The sequence below is a fragment of the Oncorhynchus gorbuscha genome, linkage group LG25, assembly GCF_021184085.1.
Source record: "Oncorhynchus gorbuscha isolate QuinsamMale2020 ecotype Even-year linkage group LG25, OgorEven_v1.0, whole genome shotgun sequence".
NCBI lineage: Eukaryota > Metazoa > Chordata > Actinopteri > Salmoniformes > Salmonidae > Oncorhynchus > Oncorhynchus gorbuscha.
The window spans coordinates 4,518,206-4,541,899 of record NC_060197.1 but is presented as its reverse complement, the minus strand read 5'-3'; the positions used below and the strand labels follow the sequence as shown (position 1 = coordinate 4,541,899).

Genomic DNA, 23,694 nt, shown 5'->3' with positions numbered 1-23,694 from the left:
CGATGGAACATATCTGGAGACCCGAAAATAGCTGTGCAGCGACGCTCCCCGTCCAACCTAACAGAGCTTGAAAGGATCTACAGAGAAGAATGGGAGAAACTGCCCAAATACACGCTACAAGTTTTTAGCGTCATACCCAAGAAGACTCAAGGCTGTAATTGCTGCCAAAGGGGCTTCAAAAAAAGTACTGAGTAAAGGGTCTGAACACTTATTCAAATGTAATATTTCATTTTTTCAATACATTTGCAAGCAGCAGTATTTCTGGATAGAGTACAGTCTCGCCAGACTGTATGTTTATGGCTCTCCATATGGCTTTGTACACTAGATCGTTGTCATTATGCGGTATTGTGTGTAGATTGATGAGGGGAATTTGTTTATCCATTTTAGAATAAGGCCGTAACGTAACAAAATGTGGAAAACGTCAAGCGGTCTGAATATTTTCCGAATACACTGTACATGGAACGTAATGAGGAAAAAGCAGTCCCATCTGGATTACGACTTGATAAATGGATTGCTTTGGTCTAGACTCGCTCTTCTTCCAGGTTCTATTTGTACAAAGATTCCTACTTTAGATAGAGATAACCACACTGTAATTACAACACAAATTACACGAGAGAGAGTCTCTATTTAGACCTAGAGCATATAAATAAAAGATGGTAAACAGATAATAATATTCTAAGAGTAAAGAGTTGAACACTGTGTGAATTGTCTGGATCGGTGTCTTCCCTCCGCCTACAGGATCTACCAGATGGGCTCCGAGTGTTCACACCACACCCTGTCACTCACAAGTTAACGGCTCGGGTACATGGACATGTTGCCAAGCACACGTTTGACCAGGAAGAGCTAAGAAAACAAATGTTTTTGTAATAAAAATTGAGGTTTCAGGGCTCAACAGTAACCTATTGAATTAAATAACACTTAACTATATATATATCTTTGGCTTATAGTCAATCATCTCAGACTCACAATCTTCTATTTTTACTCATATAGTTAATGTCAGACAACGTGACAATCTCATTCCCAGAGCAAATGCACACTTGTGATCACGCTGATATATTTGTAATAGTACGTCCTATAACCATTATACTTCTTTCTACTCAATGTAAATGTTAATATAACATGTATCCCACCATAAATACAGTGTGCAAACATCAGTGATGAAGAACAATCAAAAACACATTCAATGATCAGCATTACTTTTCAGATGCCACACAGCATGTCATTTCAGACATATCTTCACAATACTCAACACAGAGAACCGCTTAGAGCAAGTATTTTGGAGATTCTTAATACTTGTCTAAATGTGTTCCCTTTCAGCCGTTCTTATTCCCTTTCCGTCTGTCTACCAGCGGGACCCTGCACCTGTTAGCCCGAGTCCACGCAGCCCTCTCCCACTACCGCCTCTTTCACGGCCCCGGTGAGTGATCTCTCTGTCACAAAGATTGACTGTCCACACACCCCTGTCCCAGCCTAGGACAGCCCAGCCTAGGACCCACCTTATAAGGCTCCTCTCCTGCTCTGTCTCGATCCCAAAGCCCTGGTTCCCTGATTGTTCCTGTGTTGACCCAGTCCTTATCCCCGTCAAACACTTAAGTACCACTGAGATGGTTCCCTGGTGACTATCCCAGAAAGAAGGCAGAGAAGAGAGCGCTGCTGCTATTACATCCAACCGCCTGCAGGACAGACTTGATGAGTGAAAGAGATGAGAAGGAAGGGTAGAGAGAGGAGGAGAGAGAAAAGGCTGGTTTCCTATTACATACTCTACTGAAGTCCCCCCCTCCTCGCTTCTCTTTCTCTCTCCACCTCCGTCAGCTAACGAGACAGCAAACCGATCACCCAAACCCTCCCAGTACTAGGACTCCTACCCCACACAGGCAGGCAGGCAGGCAGGCAGGCAGGCAGGCAGGCAGGCAGGCAGGCAGGCAGGCAGGCAGGCAGGCAGGCAGGCAGGCAGGCAGGCAGGCAGGCAGGCAGGCAGAGAACTCCTACCTCACCCAGGCAGGCAGAGGACTCCTACCTCACCCAGGCAGGCAGAGGACTCCTACCTCACAGGCAGGCAGGCAGGCAGGCAGGCAGGCAGGCAGGCAGGCAGGCAGGCAGGCAGGCAGGCAGGCAGGCAGGCAGGCAGGCAGGCAGGCAGGCAGGCAGGCAGAGGACTCCTACCTCACAGGCAGGCAGGCAGGCAGAGGACTCCTACCTCACAGGCAGGCAGGCAGAGGACTCCTACCTCACAGGCAGGCAGGCAGAGGACTCCTACCTCACAGGCAGGCAGGCTGAGGACTCCTACCTCACAGGCAGGCAGGCTGAGGACTCCTACCTCACAGGCAGGCAGGCTGAGGACTCCTACCTCACAGGCAGGCAGGCTGAGGACTCCTACCTCACAGGCAGGCAGGCTGAGGACTCCTACCTCACAGGCAGGCAGGCTGAGGACTCCTACCTCACAGGCAGGCAGGCTGAGGACTCCTACCTCACAGGCAGGCAGGCTGAGGACTCCTACCTCACAGGCAGGCAGGCTGAGGACTCCTACCTCACAGGCAGGCAGGCAGGCTGAGGACTCCTACCTCACAGGCAGGCAGGCTGGCTGGCTGAGGACTCCTACCTCACAGGCAGGCAGGCTGGCTGAGGACTCCTACCTCACGCAGGCAGGCTGGCTGAGGACTCCTACCTCACACAGGCAGGCAGGCAGGCAGGGGACTCCTACCTCACACAAGGAAGACAGAGGTAACCAGGGAGAAAGCAGGAGAATATGAGAGAGACTGAGCCAGTAACAATCATTTATGTCCAACAGAGCCCTGAACAGTTTATCTAGGGACACTCACTTCCCACTCACAACACATTCAGTCATATTGCCCTTCATCAGTAGATTAAAATCAACACAGACCCTTCCTCCTTCCCCATCTACACACCAACCCAATATTAAATATTATTCCTGTTGAATGTTTCCAAATAATAAAATCACATCTAACATGGGCTGGAGACAGTTTCAAAAACATCAAATTAAATAGTTCATAGTAGTGTCGTAAAATGTTATAGTCCAGATATTGAGTTAGTCGTGGGACATGTTTTCTTAATGCTGAGATATTAAAATAGGTTGTTTGACATTATTTGAATTCTGATGATAATTTGATATCCTATGGAAGTTACTATGGCAGAAGTCACTGTGGCAGTCATACAAATATTCCTAAACTATTCATTTCCTCCATTTTTTTATTGCCTGGCTCTCCATTCTAATATATATAAAACACTTTATTATTCCATTGCCTTTACTAAAGGTATTGCCAGAAGCCTAAATTATAACTTACAGGGCAGGTTAGTGCATCCCTGAGAGATCTACTATAGTAGGGTTGCCTCTGGGAGCGTATGACTCATGGTCACACCATGTTTTTATTTATTTATTTTTATTTCACCTTTATTTAACCAGGTAGGCTAGTTGAGAACAAGTTCTCATTTGCAACTGCGACCTGGCCAAGATAAAGCATAGCAGTGTGAACAGACAACACAGAGTTACACATGGAGTAAACAATTAACAAGTCAATAACACAGTAGAAAAAAAGGGGGAGTCTATATACATTGTGTGCAAAAGGCATGAGGAGGTAGGCAAATAATTACAATTTTGCAGATTAACACTGGAGTGATAAATGATCAGATGGTCATGTACAGGTAGAGATATTGGTGTGCAAAAGAGCAGAAAAGTAAATAAATAAAAACAGTATAAAAACAGTATGGGAATGAGGTAGGTGAAAATGGGTGGGCTTTTTACCAATATACTATGTACAGCTGCAGCGATCGGTTAGCTGCTCAGATAGCTGATGTTTGAAGTTGGTGAGGGAGATAAAAGTCTCCAACTTCAGCGATTTTTGCAGTTTGTTCCAGTCACAAGGGATCATTGGAGTCCTAGGTCATTTTCAAACGTTTTGTAACATAATATGAAAATTACAGTTTTTCTCATTAGACAAGTCCAGGTAGTCTCTCCTGGTTTCAGTGCATTTTATTCCATTTGGTGCCTAATGAACACAGCCCTGTTGTGCCGAGTCAGCTTTGGGGGTTACAATTAAGGGGGTTCTGAAAAGAGGGAGAATTTACTTTATTTTCCACTATCGAGTTGAGTAGGAACCTCAGGATGAGATATGTAATGGGATCTCCTCATTTGTACCTCTCAGTGAAAAGTAACAAAACAAAACCACATTGTTCAAAGGTCTGGCACATACTTAAATACATAAGATGTGTTCCCCCCCACATAGTAGCCACATGCCATTGTGCTCCATATTTCCAGTGTGCTCTAGAGAGCTGTGAGGTATTGTACACTCTACCCAGGTTATGTTTCCATGAACGGGCACATTTGTGTTGCTCTTGGAATGACTTGAATTCCTGTCAGTTTATGTGTGAAGGCAAGCAAGCAGGATTTACACTTTTCCATTTGAACAGCTTTGAGGTAGAGTTTTCACAGAGTTTGAGAGCTGGGTGCAAACCGCACCATTGATAATACATATTTGTCAATGTATTATGGTTCAATACATTTTCAATATACAATAAACCAAATTTTTTTTATTCCGAATGTGTTTTCTGAAACTAACTCAGAGAAAATCGGTTAAAAATACATTGCACCACAATATTAAGACAAATTTAATTGAGTGTGTGTGTGTGTATTTACTACTACTACTGTGTGTGTGTATTTACTACTACTACTACTACTACGTGTGTGTATTTACTACTACTACGTGTGGGTGTGTGTGTATTTACTATACTACTACTACTACTACTACGTGTGTGTGTGTATTTACTACTACTACGTGTGTGTGTGTATTTACTACTACTACTACTACTACGTGTGTGTGTATTTACTACTACGTGTGTGTGTGTGTATTTACTACTACTACTACTACTACGTGTGTGTGTATTTACTACTACTACTACTACGTGTGTGTGTATTTACTACGTGTGTGTGTGTGTATTTACTACTACTACTACGTGTGTGTGTGTGTATTTACTACTACTACTACTACTACTACTACTGCGTGTGTGTGTATTTACTACTACTACTACGTGCGTGTGTGTGTATTTACTACTACTACTACTACTACGTGTGTGTGTGTGTGTTTACTACTACTACTACTACTACTACTACTATGTGTGTGTGTGTGTATTTACTACTACTACTACTACGTGTGTGTGTGTGTATTTACTACTACGTGTGTGTGTGTGTTTTACTACTACGTGTGTGTGTGTGTATTTACTACTACTACTACTACTACTACTACTACGTGTGTGTGTGTATTTACTACTACTACTACTACTATTTACTACTACTACTACGTGTGTGTGTATTTACTACGTGTGTGTGTATTTACTACGTGTGTGTGTGTGTGTGTAATTACTACTACTACTACTACTACTACGTGTGTGTGTATTTACTACTACTACTACTACTACTACTACGTGTGTGTGTATTTACTACGTGTGTGTGTGTGTATTTACTATTACTACTACTACATGTGTGTGTATTTACTACTACTACTACTACATGTGTGTGTATTTACTACTACTACTACTACATGTGTGTGTATTTACTACTACTACTACTACATGTGTGTGTATTTACTACTACTAGTGTGTGTATTTACTACTACTACTACTACTACTACTACGTGTGTGTGTGTGTGTATTTACTACTACTACTACTACGTGTGTGTGTGTGTATTTACTACTACTACTACTACGTGTGTGTGTGTGTGTATTTACTACTACGTGTGTGTGTGTGTATTTACTACTACTACTACTACTACTACTGTGTGTGTGTGTATTTACTACTACTACTACGTGTGTGTGTATTTACTACTACTACTACTACTTCTGTGTGTGTGTGTATTTACTACTACTACTACTACTACGTGTGTGTGTGTGTGTATTACTACTACTACTACGTGTGTGTGTGTGTTTACTACTACTACTACTACTACTACGTGTGTGTGTATTTACTACTACTACTACGTGTGTGTGTGTGTATTTACTACTACTACTACTACTACTACTACTACTATGTGTGTGTGTGTTTACTTACTACTACTACTACTACTACTACGTGTGTGTGTGTGTTTTACTACTACTACTACTACGTGTGTGTGTGTGTTACTACTACTACTACTACGTGTGTGTGTGTATTTACTACTACTACTACTACTACTACGTGTGTGTGTATTTACTACTACTACTACGTGTGTGTGTGTGTGTGTTTACTACTACTACTACTACTACTATGTGTGTGTGTGTGTTTACTACTACTACTACTACTACTACGTGTGTGTGTGTGTTTACTACTACTACTACTACTACTACTACGTGTGTGTGTGTGTACTACGTGTGTGTGTGTGTATTTACTACTACTACTACTACTACGTGTGTGTGTGTTACTACTACTACTACGTGTGTGTGTGTACTACTACTACTACTACGTGTGTGTGTACTACTACTACTACGTGTGTGTGTGTGTGTGTATTTACTACTACGTGTGTGTGTGTGTGTATTTACTACTACGTGTGTGTGTGTGTGTATTTACTACTACGTGTGTGTGTGTGTGTATTTACTACTACTACTACTACTACTACTACGTGTGTGTGTGTGTTTACTACTACTACTACTACGTGTGTGTGTGTGTGTACTACTACTACGTGTGTGTGTGTGTGTACTACTACTACGTGTGTGTGTGTACTACTACTACTACTACGTGTGTGTGTACTACTACTACTACGTGTGTGTGTGTGTGTGTGTGTATTTACTACTACGTGTGTGTGTGTGTGTATTTACTACTACGTGTGTGTGTGTGTGTATTTACTACTACGTGTGTGTGTGTGTGTGTATTTACTACTACTACTACTACTACTACTACTACTACTACTACGTGTGTGTGTATTTACTACTACGTGTGTGTGTGTGTATTTACTACTACTACTACTACTACTACTATGTGTGTGTGTGTGTTTACTACTACTACTACGTGTGTGTGTGTGTTTACTACTACTACTACTACGTGTGTGTGTGTGTGTGTACTACTACTACTACTACGTGTGTGTGTACTACTACTACTACGTGTGTGTGTGTACTACTACTACTATGTGTGTGTGTGTGTATTTACTACTACTACTACTACTACTACTACGTGTGTATTTACTACTACTACTACTACGTGTGTGTGTATTTACTACTACTACTACGTGTGTGTGTATTTACTACTACTACTACTACTACGTGTGTGTGTGTGTGTACTACTACTACGTGTGTGTGTGTACTACTACTACTACTACTACTACGTGTGTGTGTGTGTACTACTACTACTACTACTACGTGTGTGTGTGTGTACTACTACTACTACTACTACGTGTGTGTGTACTTACTACTACTGTGTGTGTGTGTGTGTGTACTACTACTACGTGTGTGTGTGTGTGTACTACTACTGTGTGTGTGTGTGTGTACTACTACTGTGTGTGTGTGTGTGTGTACTACTACGTGTGTGTGTGTGTGTGTTACTACTACTACTACTGTGTGTGTGTGTGTGTGTATTTACTACTACTACGTGTGTGTGTGTGTGTGTACTACTACTACTACTGTGTGTGTATTTACTACTACTACTACGTGTGTGTGTGTGTGTGTGTGTGTGTATTTACTACTACTACTACGTGTGTGTGTGTGTGTGTATTTACTACTACTACTACTACTACTACGTGTGTGTGTGTGTTTACTACTACTACTACTACTACTACGTGTGTGTGTGTGTTTACTACTACTACTACTACTACTACGTTTGTGTGTGTGTTTACTACTACTACTACTACTACTACTACTACTACGTTTGTGTGTATTTACTACTACGTGTGTGTGTGTGTGTATTTACTACTACTACTACTACTACTACTATGTGTGTGTGTGTGTTTACTACTACTACTACGTGTGTGTGTGTTTACTACTACTACTACTACGTGTGTGTGTGTGTGTACTACTACTACTACTACGTGTGTGTGTACTACTACTACTACGTGTGCGTGTGTACTACTACTACTACGTGTGTGTGTGTGTTTATTTACTACTACGTGTGTGTGTGTGTGTATTTACTACTACGTGTGTGTGTGTGTATTTACTACTACTACTACTACTACTACTACTACTACTACTACTGTGTGTGTGTGTGTATTTACTACTACTACTACGTGTGTGTGTGTATTTACTACTACTACTACTACTACTACGTGTGTGTGTGTGTACTACTACTACGTGTGTGTGTGTGTGTACTACTACTACTACTACTACGTGTGTGTGTGTGTACTACTACTACTACTACTACTACTACGTGTGTGTGTGTACTACTACGTGTGTGTGTGTGTGTGTACTACTACGTGTGTGTGTGTGTGTGTACTACTACGTGTGTGTGTGTGTGTGTACTACTACGTGTGTGTGTGTGTGTGTGTATTTACTACTACTACTACGTGCGTGTGTGTGTGTGTGTGTGTGTGTGTATTTACTACTACTACTACGTGTGTGTGTGTGTGTGTGTGTGTGTGTGTGTATTTACTACTACTACTACGTGTGTGTGTGTTTGTGTGTGTGTATTTACTACTACTACTACGTGTGTGTGTGTGTGTGTGTATTTACTACTACTACGTGTGTGTGTGTGTGTGTGTATTTACTACTACTACGTGTGTGTGTGTGTGTGTGTATTTACTACTACTACGTGTGTGTGTGTGTGTATTTACTACTACTACGTGTGTGTGTGTGTGTATTTACTACTACTACGTGTGTGTGTGTGTGTATTTACTACTACTACGTGTGTGTGTGTGTGTATTTACTACTACTACGTGTGTGTGTGTGTGTATTTACTACTACTACGTGTGTGTGTGTGTGTATTTACTACTACTACGTGTGTGTGTGTGTATTTACTACTACTACTACGTGTGTGTGTGTGTATTTACTACTACTACTACGTGTGTGTGTGTGTATTTACTACTACTACTACGTGTGTGTGTGTGTATTTACTACTACTACGTGTGTGTGTATTTACTACTACTACGTGTGTGTGTGTGTGTGTATTTACTACTACTACGTGTGTGTGTGTGTGTATTTACTACTACTACGTGTGTGTGTGTGTTTTACTACTACTACGTGTGTGTGTGTGTGTATTTACTACTACTACGTGTGTGTGTGTGTGTGTATTTACTACTACTACGTGTGTGTGTGTGTTTACTACTACTACTACGTGTGTGTGTGTGTTTACTACTACTACTACGTGTGTGTGTGTGTTTACTACTACTACTACGTGTGTGTGTGTGTGTATTTACTATTACTACTACTACATGTGTGTGTATTTACTACTACTACTACTACATGTGTGTGTATTTACTACTACTACTACTACATGTGTGTGTATTTACTACTACTACTACTACATGTGTGTGTATTTACTACTACTAGTGTGTGTATTTACTACTACTACTACTACTACTACTACGTGTGTGTGTGTGTGTATTTACTACTACTACTACTACGTGTGTGTGTGTGTATTTACTACTACTACTACTACGTGTGTGTGTGTGTGTATTTACTACTACTACGTGTGTGTGTGTGTGTATTTACTACTACGTGTGTGTGTGTGTATTTACTACTACTACTACTACGTGTGTGTGTGTGTATTTACTACTACGTGTGTGTGTGTGTATTTACTACTACTACTACTACTACTACTACGTGTGTGTGTATTTACTACTACTACTACGTGTGTGTGTGTGTACTACTACTACTACTACTACGTGTGTGTGTGTGTACTACTACGTGTGTGTGTGTGTGTGTACTACTACGTGTGTGTGTGTGTGTGTACTACTACGTGTGTGTGTGTGTGTGTACTACTACGTGTGTGTGTGTGTGTGTACTACTACGTGTGTGTGTGTGTGTGTACTACTACGTGTGTACTACTGTGTGTGTGTGTGTGTGTATTTACTACTACTACGTGCGTGTGTGTGTGTGTGTGTGTGTATTTACTACTACTACTACTTGTGTGTGTGTGTGTATTTACTACTACTACGTGTGTGTGTGTGTGTGTATTTACTACTACTACGTGTGTGTGTGTGTATTTACTACTACTACGTGTGTGTGTGTGTGTATTTACTACTACTACTACTGTGTGTGTGTGTGTATTTACTACTACTACTGTACTGTGTGTGTGTGTGTGTATTTACTACTACTACGTGTGTGTGTTTTACTACTACTACTACTACTGTGTGTGTGTGTGTGTGTGTGTGTGTGTGTGTGTGTGTGTGTGTGTGTGTGTGTGTGTGTGTGTGTGTACTGTGTGTGTGTGTGTGTGTATTTACTATTACTACTACTACATGTGTGTGTATTTACTACTACTACTACTACATGTGTGTGTGTTTACTACTACTACTACTACATGTGTGTGTATTTACTACTACTACTACTACATGTGTGTGTATTTACTACTACTACTACTGTGTGTGTGTGTATTTACTACTACTACTACTACGTGTGTGTGTGTTTACTACTACTACTACTACTACTACTACTACGTGTGTGTGTGTGTTTACTACTACTACTACGTGTGTGTGTGTGTGTGTGTGTGTGTGTGTGTGTGTGTGTGTGTGTATTTACTATTACTACTACTACATGTGTGTGTATTTACTACTACTACTACTACATGTGTGTGTATTTACTACTACTACTACTACATGTGTGTGTATTTACTACTACTACTACTACATGTGTGTGTATTTACTACTACTACTACTACGTGTGTGTGTGTGTTTACTACTACTACTACTACGTGTGTGTGTGTGTTTACTACTACTACTACTACTACTACTACGTGTGTGTGTATTTACTACTACTACTACGTGTGTGTGTGTGTATTTACTACTACTACTACTACTACTACTACTATGTGTGTGTGTGTGTTTACTACTACTACTACTACTACGTGTGTGTGTGTGTTTACTACTACTACTACTACGTGTGTGTGTGTGTTACTACTACTACTACTACGTGTGTGTGTGTGTGTACTACTACTACTACGTGTGTGTGTGTGTTTACTACTACTACTACTACTACTACGTGTGTGTGTATTTACTACTACTACTACGTGTGTGTGTGTGTATTTACTACTACTACTACTACTATGTGTGTGTGTGTGTTTACTACTACTACTACGTGTGTGTGTGTGTTTACTACTACTACTACTACGTGTGTGTGTGTGTGTACTACTACTACTACTACTGTGTGTGTGTGTACTACTACTACTACTACGTGTGTGTGTACTACTACTACTACGTGTGTGTGTGTGTGTGTGTGTATTTACTACTACGTGTGTGTGTGTGTGTATTTACTACTACGTGTGTGTGTGTGTGTATTTACTACTACGTGTGTGTGTGTGTGTATTTACTACTACTACTACTACTACTACTACGTGTGTGTGTGTGTTTACTACTACTACTACTACGTGTGTGTGTGTGTTTACTACTACTACTACTACTACGTGTGTGTGTGTACTACTACTACGTGTGTGTGTGTACTACTACTACTACTACGTGTGTGTGTGTACTACTACTACTACGTGTGTGTGTGTGTGTGTATTTACTACTACGTGTGTGTGTGTGTGTATTTACTACTACGTGTGTGTGTGTGTGTATTTACTACTACGTGTGTGTGTGTGTGTATTTACTACTACTACTACTACTACTACTACGTGTGTGTGTATTTACTACTACGTGTGTGTGTGTGTATTTACTACTACTACTACTACTACTACTATGTGTGTGTGTGTGTTTACTACTACTACTACGTGTGTGTGTGTGTTTACTACTACTACTACGTGTGTGTGTGTGTGTGTACTACTACTACTACTACGTGTGTGTGTACTACTACTACTACGTGTGTGTGTGTACTACTACTACTATGTGTGTGTGTGTGTATTTACTACTACTACTACTACTACTACTACTACTACGTGTGTATTTACTACTACTACTACTACGTGTGTGTGTATTTACTACTACTACTACGTGTGTGTGTGTTTACTACTACTACTACTACTACGTGTGTGTGTGTGTACTACTACTACTACTACTACTACGTGTGTGTGTGTGTTTACTACTACTACTACTACTACTACTGTGTGTGTGTGTACTACTACTACTACTACTACGTGTGTGTGTGTGTACTACTACTACTACTACTACGTGTGTGTGTGTGTACTACTACTACTGTGTGTGTGTGTGTGTACTACTACTACGTGTGTGTGTGTGTGTGTACTACTACGTGTGTGTGTGTGTGTGTACTACTACGTGTGTGTGTGTGTGTGTACTACTACGTGTGTGTGTGTGTGTGTGTGTATTTACTACTACTACGTGTGTGTGTGTGTGTGTGTGTGTGTGTGTGTATTTACTACTACTACTACGTGTGTGTGTGTGTGTGTGTGTATTTACTACTACTACTACGTGTGTGTGTGTGTGTGTATTTACTACTACTACTACTACTACTACTACGTGTGTGTGTGTGTTTACTACTACTACTACTACTACGTGTGTGTGTGTGTTTACTACTACTACTACTACGTTTGTGTGTGTGTTTACTACTACTACTACTACTACTACGTTTGTGTGTATTTACTACTACGTGTGTGTGTGTGTGTATTTACTACTACTACTACTACTACTACTATGTGTGTGTGTGTGTTTACTACTACTACTACGTGTGTGTGTGTTTACTACTACTACTACTACGTGTGTGTGTGTGTGTGTGCTACTACTACTACTACGTGTGTGTGTGTACTACTACTACGTGTGTGTGTGTGCTACTACTACTACGTGTGTGTGTGTGTTTATTTACTACTACGTGTGTGTGTGTGTGTATTTACTACTACGTGTGTGTGTGTGTATTTACTACTACTACTACTACTACTACTACTACTACTACTACTACGTGTGTATTTACTACTACTACTACGTGTGTGTGTGTGTATTTACTACTACTACTACGTGTGTGTGTGTATTTACTACTACTACTACTACTACTACGTGTGTGTGTGTGTACTACTACTACTACTACGTGTGTGTGTGTGTACTACTACTACTACGTGTGTGTGTGTGTGTACTACTACTACTACTACTACTACTACGTGTGTGTGTGTGTGTACTACTACTACTACTACTACGTGTGTGTGTGTGTACTACTAAGTGTGTGTGTGTGTGTGTACTACTACGTGTGTGTGTGTGTGTGTACTACTACGTGTGTGTGTGTGTGTGTACTACTACGTGTGTGTGTGTGTGTGTGTGTATTTACTACTACTACGTGCGTGTGTGTGTGTGTGTGTGTGTATTTACTACTACTACTACGTGTGTGTGTGTGTGTGTGTTTGTGTGTGTGTATTTACTACTACTACTACGTGTGTGTGTGTGTGTGTGTTTGTGTGTGTGTATTTACTACTACTACTACGTGTGTGTGTGTGTGTGTGTGTGTGTGTGTGTGTATGTGTGTGTGTGTGTGTGTATTTACTACTACTACTACGTGTGTGTGTGTGTGTGTGTGTGTGTGTGTGTGTGTGTGTGTGTGTGTGTGTGTGTGTGTGTATTTACTACTACTACGTGTGTGTGTGTGTGTGTGTATTTACTACTACTACGTGTGTGTGTGTGTGTGTGTATTTACTACTACTACGTGTGTGTGTGTGTATTTACTACTACTACGTGTGTGTGTGTGTGTGTGTATTTACTACTACTACTACGTGTGTGTGTGTGTGTATTTACTACTACTACTACGTGTGTGTGTGTGTGTATTTACTACTACTACGTGTGTGTGTGTGTATTTACTACTACTACTACGTGTGTGTGTGTGTATTTACTACTACTACTACGTGTGTGTGTGTGTGTATTTACTACTACTACGTGTGTGTGTGTGTGTGTTTACTACTACTACGTGTGTGTGTGTGTGTGTATTTACTACTACTACGTGTGTGTGTGTGTGTGTGTATTTACTACTACTACGTGTGTGTGTGTGTTTACTACTACTACGTGTGTGTGTGTGTTTACTACTACTACTACGTGTGTGTGTGTGTTTACTACTACTACTACGTGTGTGTGTGTGTTTACTACTACGTGTGTGTGTGTGTGTGTGTGTGTGTGTGTGTGTGTGTGTGTGTGTGTGTGTGTGTATTTACTACTACGTGTGTGTGTGTGTATTTACTACTACGTGTGTGTGTATATTTACTACTACGTGTGTGTGTATATTTACTACTACGTGTGTGTGTATATTTACTACTACTACTACTACGTGTGTGTGTGTATTTACTACTACGTGTGTGTGTATTTACTACTACGTGTGTGTATTTACTACTACTACTACGTGTGGGTGTGTGTGTATTTATTACTACTACTACGTGTGGGTGTGTGTGTATTTATTACTACTACTACGTGTGGGTGTGTGTATTTATTACTACTACTACTACTACTACTACTATGTGTGGGTGTGTGTGTATTTATTACTACTACTACTACTACTACGTGTGTGTGTGTATTTACTACTACTACGTGTGTGTGTGTATTTACTACTACGTGTGTGTGTATATTTACTACTACTACGTGTGTGTGTATTTACTACTACTACTACGTGTGGGTGTGTGTGTGTATTTATTACTACTACTACGTGTGGGTGTGTGTGTATTTATTACTACTACTACGTGTGGGTGTGTGTGTATTTATTACTACTACTACTACTACTACGTGTGGGTGTGTGTGTATTTACTACTACTACGTGTGGGTGTGTGTGTATTTACTACTACTACGTGTGGGTGTGTGTGTATTTACTACTACTACGTGTGGGTGTGTGTGTATTTACTACTACTACGTGTGGGTGTGTGTGTATTTACTACTACTACTACGTGTGGGTGTGTGTGTATTTACTACTACTACGTGTGGGTGTGTGTGTATTTACTACTACTACGTGTGGGTGTGCTCCTACATGTCTATTTAAGGGAGGAAGAGAGGGCGGTAAAAGCTGGTAGCGGAGACACAGGGAAATAATTACCCCTCTCTCTGACAGATGGGCTGATTTATTCCTCTCCAATTAAACTGTCAGGATACGGAGCAGCAGAGCGGGAGAGACCATTTCATAGGGCCGTAAAGCCTCTTCTCTTCACACAGAGAGAATAGAGGCAGACGGGTCTCTTTAACTAGCCCCTCTACAGAGGCGAGGAGGAAGGAGCAGTAAATTACTAATGGCTGTGATGAAGCTGAGAGCACGTCAGCCGCAGACAGAAGGGACGGGCTGCAACTATCTTCATGACATTACATACAGAACTGAGATACATTATTAGAGGACGAGAGGAGGGAAATTAACCTGAACGTTTCTGAATAACGTAGATGTAGGTAGCTGCAACTCTCTCAAATGCATTCTCTGTGGTGTCATGTAAAACATGTCCGCTCTGTGTAGAGAGGTCAGAGATGATAAAACATTGGTATACTTCATTTGGAGTTTTCCAAAAACGTCTTGTTGGGAGGATAAATCTTTCAGTTTATAGAATTCATCACGCAATCTGGACTGTCCACCTGTACTTATGACTGTATCTTTGTTTCACAAGCGGCCACACACACACACACACACACACACACACACACACACACACACACACACACACACACACACACACACACGTGTTTTTTGTTTGCCACACCTAAGTTAAATACATTGAGCGATGGCTAGGGTTACGGGTGGTTCCACTAAGCCAAAATGTTCCGTCACACACATCTGCTTTCATGGTATGTGATTCTATACCAGAGAGTTCATAGTGTAATACAACAAACTCTCATCAGAGACTACATGGACAATCTATCAGGCTGAGCATGGAATATTCCTCCCTTCAAGTTTGGTCTTATTCTTAACACAAATCAAGTTCTTTGGACATTTGCCTTGAGCTTCGCATCATTTAACAGATGTGACTAATAGAGCTGTATTCAGTGGCCTGTGCGGGAATTGAACACACAACCCTGGTGTTGCCAGCATCATGCTCTAACCCACTGAGCCAATGTGCAAGTACTGTCTGGGGAAACAGTACAGGTGGAATGTCATCATCATAGCTACAGGCTCTAACGAATTAGCTACAATTAACAACTAATTGGAGATGATAAAAGATGTGATGCAGAGAGCTGACCTTTGACCTGTTCCCCCACTGTGTATCCAACACATTGCTATTGAACCCCCACCAGAGTACAAGAACTCCATAGCGCTCTGGTCAAAAGTAGTGCACTATAAACTGAGTGTTCAAAACATTAGGAACAACTGGTGATAGCTAAGATCCCTTATTGATGTCGCTTGTTAAGTGCACTTCAATCGGGGTAGATGAAGGGGAGGAGACAGGTTAAAGAAGGATTTTTAAGTCTGGAGATGTTGAGCAATGGGCAAGACAAAAAGACATCCAAGCCAACTTGACCCAACTGTGGGAAGCATTGAAGTCAACATGTGGAACTCTTGACACCTTGTAGAGTCCATTCCCCGACAACTTGAGGCTGATCTGAGGGCAAAAAGGGGGTGAAACTCAATATTAGGAAGGTGTTCTTAATGTTTTGTACACTCAGTGTATAGGGAATAGCATGCCATTTCAGACAGCCTATGTATCGCTGACAAACACTACCCAAATTGCACACGACATCCTAATCAGCGGACTGAAGCTTATTGCAAACCCTCTCCTCAATTACCATGGGAATGACGGGCGTGATAACGAGGCAGGAGCGTGAGTGGTGGATGCCTGAACGAGCTAATGATGGATCGATTTTCGTGTTACGAGAGGTGTAATAAGGACATATTGTTTTCTCTGTTGGTGCAGCTGCTCTGGTTTTGCATATCTCTCCCTCCATCTGTCCACACAGCACATAGTTGAGGCCGCCGCTGCCACTTAGCCATGAAAGACTGCAATAACAACAGCAGAAAACGTGAATAGTGGGGTCAGTAATAACCTACCAGGCAGCGAGAGGGGGGAACCTGATCGGATTAATAGACTGGCCGTAGCTACCCTGGACGGAGAGAGAGGAGGAATTCAGCCGGAGTCACAGTCGGTGTTGAAACAGCTTGAGGTAGATCTCCTTAAGACACTCGTCTTTTAAAGCGTTCCCCTCAGACCGTGTTGAAGAATTCCATTACTGTAGTACAGTTGCAGTTCTGGCAGAATCAGCGCAGCCGAGACTACTTCTTCAGTCTAATGTGGAATGTCTTGGCATTTGAGAAAGGAAACAGAGGGAGACTTTCTATAAACGGGGGCATTTCCATATCTAAAGGACATCCTGTGGTCTCACAGTGGAGGCTGGACGGAAGGTCCAGAAATAACAGCCTATAGAGAAAGGAGAGGAGGAACTCAATTAACTAAGTGACTCATAATACCCAGACAGACTCATAAGAGCGAGTCTGTGTCAAAATGAACGATTGCGCCTCAACTCGCTTCTGGCTGACGGCTGTTTGACCCCAGACTACATGAATCCCACAAACTAAATTCAAACCCATACACCGTTTATAATATCGCCATACCTGATCCCATTATGAATCGCATACCTTCGAGGTCGCCCAATGAAGACTAAGGCAGCCAGGGCGCGAGGAAAGGGAGACATCATCAGGTGTCTAATAATAGCGCTGCTTCTCACCATTAGTTCTGCCAACACAGTCTCATACGTACCAGCTCCCAGAAAGTCCCGCAGGAAGGGCCAGAGTTAGATCCCATAATCTATCAACGGTTATACTACCTCCTCCTTCCTTCCCTAAGGTGCACTGTACAAGTCAACCTTAATCTCAACTGCTCCGTCTGTTGTCTGTGACCTAGACTGGCTCTGTATGAGGCCTTCCTGTTGTTTATGACATGTATACACCCCACCTGGGTTCAAACACTACTTGAAATAATTTGCAAATACTTCCGCTAGGCTTGAATTAGCTTTCCTGGCCAATAGAGTAGGCGCAACAGTGCAAACCCTGACCATCTGTCACTCCAGGCAGACTAGAGCAAGCGCTTACAGAATTTGAAAGATTTCAAATAGTATCTGGACCCAGGCCTGGTATACAGCAGAGTGAACTGTATGGAGAACCCCACCCCTCACCCCCTGCCACTGAACAATATTGTCTGTCACAGTGCTAGACACCTCAGCAAGGGGTATAGTACAATAACATCATATGTGCTATCGCAGGTTCTCTCTCTAGCTCAGGCATTAACTTCAATAGGAAAAGCATATTGGAGTTGAGGTAGAAAATGTATACCTCTTCCTATAGTTTCGTCTAGCCTTTGTCTGTGATAAAGGGTACAGTTACAGTTACTTCAGACCTTCCTATCCAGGGATCTATGGCATATCATTTCAATGTATGGATTTTGGAGGGAGGGTGACAATGGGTCTAGTACAGATGTATGTTACCTTATGTCATGATGTGAACAGTTATCAGGAAAAGGGCCAATTTAAAGGACCAATGGCCCATGCACACTATAATAATTGCCTCCTCCAATGATTCATAATAATGAATGGACGAGTCTTTCTTTCTGTCCATGTTTCAGCTACTCAAAGTGCTCCATTCACATTGAGAAGCCACAGACATCTGTGTAGCATTACTCAGCGGATGTTACCAGCTAGTAAATAAGTTATTCAAATGATGAGAGAGCGGAAAGACTGACCAATAGGCAGATCCCACAGTAGGTTTCACCTCATGACCAGAGCTATAGTACAGTGCTTCTCATTCTCTTCCATTATCATAGCTTCCTCTATGCTTGTCAAGTACATGGGCCATTACCCTCCCATAAAGCACCATTCAATTTCATTACAATGACTTCTGCCTTTTACTGAATTTGATTACATTTCATCCCTCATTTCACATCACTGATATTGTGTTCATTTATTTCTCCTCATCTCCCATCAGCCAACAAGCACTACTGATGGAGAGTTCTAGTGCTGATGGAGAGTTCTAGTGCTGATGGAGAGTTCTCGTGCTGATGGAGAGTTCTCGTGCTGATGGAGAGTTCTCGTGCTGATGGAGAGTTCTCGTGCTGATGGAGAGTTCTCGTGCTGATGGAGAGTTCTCGTGCTGATGGAGAGTTCTCGTGCTGATGGAGAGTTCTCGTGCTGATGGAGAGTTCTCGTGCTGATGGAGAGTTCTCGTGCTGATGGAGAGTTCTCGTGCTGATGGAGAGTTCTCGTGCTGATGGAGAGTTCTAGTGCTGATGGAGAGTTCTAGTGCTGATGGAGAGTTCTAGTGCTGATGGAGAGTTCTAGTACTGATGGAGAATTCTACTGCCTTTGTGGTGGAAAATTTAAACAATATCAAAGCAAGTGACCAAAGGAGGTAAAATACCACAGTATGAACAGATCAGAACAGCCAGCTGAGCTCATACTCATGGAATAGGAATAACACCTGAAAACACTCTCCTTCAATCCAGAGTGTATCAGTTCCCAGGATCTAACATGGAGCACAAAACGTGACTCCTGTCTGGAAGTCATGTGGCCCCGCCGACAGTTTCTACTGGGACAGAAAACAAGTGAACACACAGGACGTAGTTTGACCTTCCTTTAGACAGGCGGAGGACTTATTAACTCTTCCTACTCTGAGAGGTTATAGATGGATACTAGTTTAAAAACACACAACCGAAGCCTCGGAAAGAATGCAGCCATATTCGTGCCGACACGCCCGGTAAGTTGGAAGCTGAAAATCTGGTATTAAAAGCAGCTGTCCATCTTGTAAAGGGGATTGTTGCTTTAACCTCAATGTAGACTAGATTCTCCTATCAGCAATATGCTAATGATTTAGTTGGTGGGTAAAAAGCTTTTAATAATACCTCTGATTACTTTGACACCCCTAAAGACAGATGCTGATGAGTTACTAGAGAACCAATCAGAGCCTAGAGAACCTTTAGAAAACAACATTCCACACAGACCAATCCATCATAATCTGCTTGGCTGTAGCTGACAGTTTAACATGGGGGTGAAGGCAGAAGGTTCCTTTAGGGCGTTTTTAGTTCTGCTTTATCTTCTGCATCTAGACTCCTGTAATTTGACTGTCATCTTGGATCATGTGGATCAGCACCAGGATCTTCAGCTGTTCATTGGGATCGTCTGCCGGAATGTGTTATCAGTTTGTGTCAATGTAGAACAATTCTCAACGGGACATTCCTTCTTCAATCGGCTCACGGCGGTGGCCAATCGGTGAGTAGTCGTTCTGCTCAAAGCAGCGGATGCCAAGCAGTAATCTAGGGCCATTCTTCCCTGAGCAGATCATGTCAACAGGGAATGGTCATGCTTCTGTGTCACAATCCAAGTGTCAATCAGAGGAATTACCTTTGTTGACCACTGAGGAAATACTGAACCAGGCATTCTCTCCACATCCGCTTTCAATGTTCATCTCTACTCATTCAACACAGAATAGCTGTCAGTGGTCTGTCTGGCAGCCCAAAGTCTAAGCCCAGTTTGTGTATGTAGAAGTCCAAGCGTTTCGCTACGTAAATGGTAACAATAAGGTATAATGTACACAAAGTCTCAGAGCAAGGGAAAAACAGTGCCATCCATCTGGGAACATGTAAACGCCTCGTATTCCCCCAAAACAATAGCTTTCAACACGGATGGAGACCTGAATGGCCCACAGATGAACAACCTCAACCTTGTTTGAAATGTCTATCTAGATAGCAAATGAATCAAAATATATAAATAAATGTTGAGTTTAACCTGACTTTCAACTCAACCAAAGCTGTTTGAGTTTCATAGAAAGTTCAAAGTTGAAGAAAAACCGCTGCATTAGATAAGGTAAACCTCTTAGGATAGGCAACATAAATCAACGAGGGTCAGGCTATCCCAGAGCTTCCAACTGCCATCCATTTCCAACCATCAGACTGCTATGGATGCACAGAAGCCAGTCACCAGGAATAATGCTTTTAACCTCTAACATCTAGCCAAACATGACAAAATGTAACCCACTCCCTAATCAAAACAAATTCAATTGCATTGTAACCATGCTTTCCCTTCACCAAGGACAGAGTGTTTTATCTAGAAATCACATGATCAATGAAGCTATACATTTTCATTTTACCTGGTGACTTCATTCTCCATGAGTAACTGCAGGCAGGGGGCCCTGTGTATTGTGGTCCCTCCCTCCACATGCTGTATAAATTAGGTAGAAACAAAGACAAATTTGTCTGATTAGAGTGGACTGGCAGGCTAGTACAAAGCAGGGAGGGGAGGGGATATTGGCCACTGTGTCTCGCAGCACTTATGAATTGGCCTTGTGCAAACATCCTGCTGTTTTATATGCTTCCTGGGGTCAGGGGTCAACAGGCGTGCATGACCAATCACAGCCCTAAATCAGGAACTGAATGCATTCTGTCATCAACACAGTGGAATTCAATTAGGTTTAATTCATTTTAAAGGCCTGCTATTAGCCTCATTGTTACTTTTGTTGATGAATGGGTTTTATAACAGGCGAAGGCTATGCTAGGATTGCACGCGTCCTCGTGTCAAAAGGAACTGCAGCGAGTGCATTAATGGAAAGAGGAGAAAAGTGACACTTGATTTCCGCTTACCAGTTGCATTCCAGAAGCTCTTTTGGTCTATGCCAGCAGACCATTATTTATGTTGGGTCCACTATTCAATCAGGAGGTCCCCTCAGACCAGACCAATCAGCAGCAAAGAGAGCCTCAGACATGTTAATCAATAACTGCATTATTGGTGGGTGGATAGGTTTCTCTGCAGAAGTACTACTTCTGATTGGTGTCTGCATTTTGAACAGGAAGTGAGTTCTCTTGTCTATCCATTGTTTAGTCTTTTCAGATTAGGCTTAACATATTCCAGTCTTAACTTTTTGAATTAGAAAGGCATTGCCTTTGCCTCCTCTCATATTTCGGATAAGTGAAAGAAAAACGGCCCTATAGCTATTTTATTCTGGGCATTTTAAAAATAGCTTAGTAACCAGAAACCCTCCACTGAAAGCCGCTGAACGAGCAGATACAGCTAAATGAAGAGATAAGTGACCAATTAAACCGACCCATTCCTTTCATTCCAGGCTTTTTGAAATGTCATCCGTAAAGTATGACAATAACAAGTAGAAGGAGTACATAGGTATTTACTGCATATAACAATGTCCTACAATTTCTGATATTAAATAAGAAAATGCTGTCAATCAAATACACATTCATTTAATGATACAGTATGTGGATATACTGAAAATCGCTAGACAACTTGCAACTTTTCACAATTTCCAAAAGCGTTCTTACCAGTACATCTTGACGATCTTAGACTTTCCTTATAGCCCGCTGATTGCAATGTCTTCCTGACCATATCCTGGAATCACTTACAGGTTGCTTGTTTGGTTCTTTATGTTGGAAGTTCAGATATGAGCTCATTCTCTGAGGGAGGGTTGCTGAAGTGTTAAGGCCAGCTCTGCATCGTAAGAAACATGCTCATCATCATGCAGTCACCAGGCTGGATTGCAAACACATGTGGACAACATGAGGCAAGGCTGGGAGCAAGCTGACGACAAGACATACATATTGGGTAAATAGAAAACAAACAAGAAACACCCTCACACTCACAGACTGTTCTCCCACCACAAGCTACGGGTGTGAGGTCGAAACGTTGGCACAAAATAAACAAGTGACACTATGAAAGCGCAGTGTGCTGGGAGCTTTTTTTGCTTTGAATCAAGCCATCCTTTCCCCCTCGTCTTCCCATTGACTTTCACTCAATTGAAGAGGCATATTTTGAGTATGCTGCTTGAAGCTGCTCCTTCTCTTACTACCACGTCCAACAATTGAATTGCACCCAGGTCTCTGACCTAACAGTACCAATCGGTTATATTACTCTAACAGTGTGACCGACCTATTGAGTCCCTCATGTTTTAAATGGGATGACTTCAGGCCAGATCAATATGGCCCAATCCACCGGGGATGTACGATGGGATGCCCACCCGTGCTCTAATCCCAGAGGTGTGTGTGTGTGGTTGTGTGTGTGTGTATTAATAACAGCTATTTAATTGGCCCAGCTTCAGAGCGCTGAGGGAGCTGTATCCAAGCCCTTCTCCCTCTGTAGATGAATAGTACTTTGCTAATTACGTGAATGGATGACCTGGGGACTCGGGCGGGACAGGCTTAGGTAACTCTACTTAGGCTCTGATTGATTCTGTCAACATTAACCTGTGGTTCATATTCTTCCAGCACGCTATGGGCCCTCTTCCTCATTACAGCCCCAGAGAGGACCAAGGTTCATCTGCCATGTGTCCGGCGCTGCGCCAGAGGTCACTTCTTCCATTGCTGCATCTGCAAATGTATGAGAGGTTCCCTGCATGGTGTGTGTTGAGTCATGAACACTAGAACCTGTTATTACTGTGAGTCAGCGTTTAGTAAGGAGTAACAGTGAGATTTGATTCTCTGTATTTCTAGATCAGGCAGTATCGACAGCGTTAATGACTCATGGACTTATTTATGGAGCCGTCACTGGGTCAGGACTCCACGCTTCAAGCCATATACTGGTCCGGATTAATTAACACATTTACTGTTCTGTATAATCAGCATGCGGAAGTGTCCTTGAGAGTCACCGCAAAGCTGTAAAGCAATTACTTGAATGTGATAAAGAGAAAGCCTCTCATCTAATGTGTGTTTAGGGTTCCATGCTGATTCCATGTCTGAACTCCATGTCTGGACTATGAGAC

The 23,694-nt window shown here is 42.0% G+C and overlaps 1 protein-coding gene across 2 annotated transcripts in view; it reads right to left on the bottom strand.

The window, feature by feature from the left end:
• Positions 1-21,240, bottom strand: part of LOC124014055 (semaphorin-3C-like) — a 61,330-nt gene extending 40,090 nt beyond the window's left edge. Inside the window, exon 1 of one of the 2 annotated variants that reach the window (XM_046328737.1) lies at positions 21,082-21,240. The gene's annotated coding sequence lies outside the window, so the exon portion shown is untranslated. Of the gene's footprint in view, positions 1-1,496; positions 1,697-21,081 lie in introns of those variants that run through there. The other variant, XM_046328736.1, reaches the window with a different exon arrangement.
• Positions 21,241-23,694: the final 2,454 nt, after the last annotated feature.